Source organism: Bactrocera dorsalis, chromosome 5 (assembly GCF_023373825.1).
Source record: "Bactrocera dorsalis isolate Fly_Bdor chromosome 5, ASM2337382v1, whole genome shotgun sequence".
Classification (NCBI taxonomy): domain Eukaryota; kingdom Metazoa; phylum Arthropoda; class Insecta; order Diptera; family Tephritidae; genus Bactrocera; species Bactrocera dorsalis.
In genome coordinates, this window is record NC_064307.1 from 11,200,803 (window position 1) to 11,206,802 (window position 6,000).

General features: G+C 32.6%; 1 protein-coding gene across 1 annotated transcript in view; it reads right to left on the reverse strand.

Annotated features, from left to right (window-relative positions):
- The window catches only part of LOC105231440 (cuticlin-4), a 34,942-nt gene extending 29,168 nt beyond the window's left edge, over nucleotides 1-5,774 (reverse strand). The window contains exon 1 of the mRNA XM_011212744.4: nucleotides 5,233-5,774. The gene's annotated coding sequence lies outside the window, so the exon portion shown is untranslated. The remainder of the gene's footprint in view (nucleotides 1-5,232) is intronic.
- Nucleotides 5,775-6,000: the final 226 nt, after the last annotated feature.

Genomic DNA, 6,000 nt, shown 5'->3' on the forward strand with positions numbered 1-6,000 from the left:
AGTCAGTGACAGTGCCGCTGCAGTGCTCAGGTTTTCCTCGGATCGTTTGTCAGGCATGCGAAGAAAGTGGTTTTCATTTTTATTATTAAATTACAAAAAGACAAGCAAGTCGTCCATGTTGGCGATGATGGCAGCGAGCGAACGTACGCCGACGGGTGATAAAGTCGAAGGCGTTGTTGGTCTGGCTTTAAGTGCTGGCGCATTTCTGCATACTACATACTTGAATGGCTCATACTTGTATATGTATGTGTTTGTGTGTGTGTATGTATACAGTAAGTGCAATTACTATGCCGACGTATATGAATCTTACTTGCTCTCGGTTGCTTTTTTCGCTAGCTTTGTGTTTGTGTGGTGCTGTGGCAAGTGCTCAACAGCCACCACCAAATGAAAGAATGCAAAAAAGAAATTTTTAGCAAACAACAATAAGCTTAACCAGCTAAGCGTGTAGCCCACCAACTATCAACTAGTAATTTCGCACTTTCAATTGCCACACATACATATATAAATAAAGGTAATATATAGTGGTATGTCTGTATAATTATTGCCGTTTGAGACAGAGTGGCAGTAATGCGTAGGAAATGTCAAAATAATGTGCTTATTCCGGTGGCGCATGCTTCTTTCTCACAACATTTTTTACAACTTCCACTATTTCCAATTGAAATAATTTCTCAATTTTGTTTCAAGGCATTATACGAGTATAGTCTTTCATCTAGTCTTTCTTAAAAAGTTTGTAAGTAAATATATTCGTTCAAAGAAATATTATTTGAAAAAAGAACGAAGTAAGATATTTTTATTTGGATCCGTTAAAGGATGTGTTGCATGGAAAATAATTTTAATATTGTCTGAAACTTTTCTTAATTGTATAAGAAAAATTAAAAAAAAATTAAGAATAAATATATCAGAATTATTGTCAAAACATTTAAAAATTCTTCATATAATTCAACAAAAATTATAAATGAATAGTATATACATATGTGAGAAAACGTTTAAAAAAGTGTTGCCAGAGATCCAAAACTGAAGTAAGTGTTCTTTATGTGACCACAAATTGATAATACTTTTACAAAAATACAGTTACTTAGCTCCGCACTGCTCTACACTTGCTCAAATGTTGATAATAAGGTTCCTTGTAAGGTGTGTTCTGGAAATCCATACTTTCTTATAAAAAAAAAAAAAACAATTATTATAAATTCAAAAAAATGGTTCCAGAGCAATTTATTCACTTTTATATTGTCGTCATTATTTTTTTCATTTGATTTAACATTTAAATAATTTTTTATTTATTTAAAAATCCGAAAATCTTAATTAAAAATACTTTTAAAATTTCTAAGTATAAATGCCGTATTGAAAAGCTAAAAAAAAACATTTTGAACCACAAATAACGGACTGAAAAAATTTTTAATAGCAAGTTTATAAATAAAAATGAAAAAAGAAATTTATTATAAATTAACAATTTTTAGACATTTTCAAACGATTTATGAATTGTTAATTTTATTTCTGATTTTGGGAATAAAAATTAAATTTTTAATATTTTATTCCGATTTGGCAGTTTAAAGTTATATTTTAAATTTTTTAATTGTTTATGATTTATTTGAAAATTAATTTTTAATTCCAACATTGTTTTACTATATAGTATAATTAAAAATTGTAAATTAAATTTTCAATCCAAGTTTTTTAACAAAAATTTTGCTTGTTGTTGTCTGAAAAAACATACACTATAAACTTTAAGTTGAATAAATTATAATTTTGCTTCTAAACTGAATAAAATATAATAATTTTAATATAATTTTTAAGAAAAACTACATAAAATTATACTTTATTTCAATCCTACAACTCGATATTAACTTTCTAAGCCCTATTTATATTCTAAAACAATACCTACAATTTCACTTTTATTTGAATATTATCTACAATAAGTTGAAATAAAAGAGCGTTTTCACAGCCTTGACCGACTTCTTTAACTATAATATACATTTTACTTATTCATAACATAATTATATTTGATTGCAACTCAGCCGGAGATACCTAACATGCACATATGCACATGTATGTGTAAGTATGTAAACAATTCTCAAGGCTTAATTAATATTATTAAGATATTTGTGCTCGATTTCTCAAACAATGGCAGATCTATGTACCCGAACAGCCCACGACTGATAGACAACAAGAGTATTTCTCCATTTTCATTGCAACAAAGCACCGCAACACTTGACTGCACAAAAATGTTGCAGCAATAAGCTGGCGCTCAAATGTTGTAAATTTGTAACGGTAATGCGCAGTCAAATGAAACAATGAGCCGACGAAATGAAGGGCCGTCCGGAGGCAACTCATGCCTTACACACAGTCAGATGACACCTGCTGTGGAAAAATCAGTGCGCGTGTGCGCATGCGTGTGGTTTTTGCGATGCGCTTTGCGCGCATTGTTTGTGTCCTCATATGCGGCATAGACGCATTAAATTTTATGAATCTAATGCATGCAGTGGCGCCAGCCGGTATTGCATTTACTTTCTTTTACTTGGTGCCACATACAACCCTGTTTGTAGCTACAAATATACCTTATGGACATATCACCGCGCTCGTATGTCCACGATGCTATTGGTTTGTGCGAGACGTTGGTAACTTGCACTTGTTCTGTCACTTTGGTGCACGATTTCAGGTTGCCCACAGCAGCAAAATCACCAGCAGCAGCAGCAACAATTGGTGGCGCGCTCATCATCACACAAGCACTATTTAACCGACTTGGCGATGAAAGTTGCCAACTGGCGCTTGATAGCAGCAGCAGCAAACGGCAGTATAGTGCCGACAATTGGATCGTAATGTGAATTGTAACGCAACACGGCACAAAGTAGCGTCGCATACATGCCAACGAACGAGTATATTTAAAATTTTCTGCCTTTGCAACGCACACACCTGTAGTAGCGCACGCGCGCAATCGCACATACATAACTACATACATACATAGAAACGTATTGAATTGCCACACAAAGTGGAGCAAAATTGCAAACAAAACTCATTTCGCGAGATTGTGTCGACGATTTTTAATCGCTGCAGCAATTGTGGCAACAGTGGGGGCTCAACTTAAAACAAAAACAACCAAGCAACTTTTTCAAGCCAACCAGCCAACAACTACCACAATACAGCAAGGCGATTTAGCTAAGAAAATTGATGCTGCAGCTGTGTATTGTTGTTGTCGCTGCGATTATTCTTGTTGTTGTTATTGACAATGTCGGCAGTCTTGCCATCAGTGCTGAAAACTAGTAGAGAAAATTGGCATAAACCACACCGTCAATATAACCCACCATTCAGGCATCTTATGGCCACGTTGTTGAAACAAAACGCAGCAAAGCAAGAAAGACAAAAACAAAAAAAGCAAGTAAGATATAAATGCAAAGAAAAAATAAAAAACGAACGAGAAAAAAACAGCACAATCAGTCTTTTAGCCACAATGAGCGATGGATAATTCCATACTTTCATTCATTCGCACGAAAGCACGCGCGCGTATTAAAGTTGTGGAGAAATTTCACCACAACTAAGAGCAAAACGCAAACGCTCGCACTAACATATTGCTACTGCAGCGAAAATTTTCAACTATACACTTGCATATACATATGTATGTATGAATGTGGTTATATTTGTAAGACAGCAGATGCGTTGCAACTTTTGCGCGAAGCTCTATGCGTCGCATAATAACTGTAATAGTTCTCGTTAAAAGTTGCCTTAGTTGTACTTGTTGGGGTGGTTTTGAACTTGGTAGGTATGTACGATGGTAGGAAACCCACTTTTTTTCAAAAACAAAACTTTGAATACCAGTTAAAATGAACAGTCTTCAATGTTTCATAAAAATATCTGCTTTAAACGGTAGTTAAATCAATTGAAAGACAGTCCTAAAGATTGAACGCACTGAACATTAATTATGAGATAGGATTAAATCTTATTATGTTTCGAATCGTTGCTTTCAAACATTTGTAATAAAAATTTGTATTTTATTTGTTCGAGAAATTAATGTTTTTCCTTCAATTACGTTATATATAAAAACAGTGGTGCTTTTAAACACCAGATATTTCCTATCAGAGTGTCATATCGTAGCAATTGTGACATTAGAAGATCTTCAGAGAGTGCAAGTATCCTTAAATACTACAGCCTTTGCTTACAGTCTTCTGAAATTTTGCTAAATTGGACTGAAGTCATCAATGTTGTTTTCGTCTGTTTCATCTATTTGAGGTTATAAGAAATATTTACTTAAGAAGGCATATGTTTATTGAGCATTTCAATCCCATATTCGAGTGATCCCAACCATTATATGTTACGCAAACTTTTAGACTAAAGAATGTTCAAATATTTTACAAAAAATTTTTTGAAAATTTTTAATACGATTTTTCTAAGAATATTTGACGTTAACAAACAATAATTAAATCAGGGAATAAATATCAGGACATATACAGCAATCAATTATTTAAATATCCTATATGTGAATAGTTCAAAAATTCGTTATTAATTATAAATCTGTTAATCTTTAAATTCAATACGATAGCGTATCAGATTTGATCTTTAAACAAAGATGAAATTATACAAAAATACCAAACTATTCGAATTGTTTTTAAATGTATAAATATATTTGTGTAAGTATATTTTTCATACAAAATTGAAGTTAACTGGTTTACATAAAACCTTAAGTTTGAATTTTTAAGAAAAAAAAATAAAAACTGTTCAACTTTAGATAGAGTTTTAAAACAAGAGCAAGAGTTACAGAATGAATAGGTTCAAAATTTTGAAAAGCTATAGTTAAATTTTTAAAATTTTTTCCACACATCAGATAAGAATAATTTATTTTGCAGTAGTAAAACAAGTTTTAAATCTGAAAATTTTGACCATATAATACCACTTGCTTATAAATATTTTTATTTTTTGTTGTATAATACAACAAGTCTGCAATTATCGGCTGTGGCAATCAAGTAAACAAAATTTTCCCAAAAACCTCGATGTTTCCTTTCATTGGTTGGTTTCAAAGGCTTATGAAATTTAGATTTTTTTTAAATGTTATTTATTTATATTGCTTTTTGAGTAAATATTGTGATCCAAATTTGTCGTAACCACAATGTTTCAAGTTTCTTTTCCTTTGGTTCAATTATTAACACCAAATTTTTTTCACTAAATTACTGTTTTTTATAAAAATAAATTATTATATATAAAACTAAACTTTTTCGCAAACGTCACGATTTGCATAGAACAACTCACCTGCTCGGGCAGTTGCTGTAATCCTTTAAGTGCTGTTTTCTGGATTTGCAATAGATTTGCTCTTCGCGCTGCTGGTTTACTCCTTTACTATCGAACTGTGTGTTTCGTTAAATCCAAATGGCACGTTAGCGTTTTTGATTTGTTTTTCAACTGCTTCAATTTTCGTATCGTGTTTTTTCAAATCACTTTCGTTTCGAATAATTCAAATAACTGTTTTAAATTGGTTCTAAATTTTCAAAATTTTTCGTTATCAAAAACACTGTATTTTTTCGCACGCACAATATTTATTGCATTTGGTAGTTTTGGAAATTAGCAGCGAAATTTTGCACTTTGCACTTTTGGTTTTAAATTTTGAATAACCGTTATTTTTGGTAGTCAAATGAATTTTATAATTTTGTAATAATTTTTTTTTAATTAACTTTTCGTCTAATGTCACTAGAAGGACGTCAAAAATTCACAAGCGCTTTTAATTTACACTTTGACTCGGTTGCACAAGTTTCAGCAAGCGAATAGAAACCAAAAACACAGACGACCTCTCATTAGGCGCAGCGTTGACGTGAAAATGCGGTCCGGCCGAATTGGTATCATGATTTTTATATCGCGTGAAAGTTGTGACCCCCTTTCTTTCTTCACTTTACAATCTCGCGTTTGCTTTCTCTGTCTGAGCGCCACTTGGAGCGCAACGAGCTTCGCGCGCCGTTTTGCAATCGAGAGAGCACAACTCGTGATCGCACTATTGTTGCGCGAGTGTTGCAAAAGCGCTAAGCT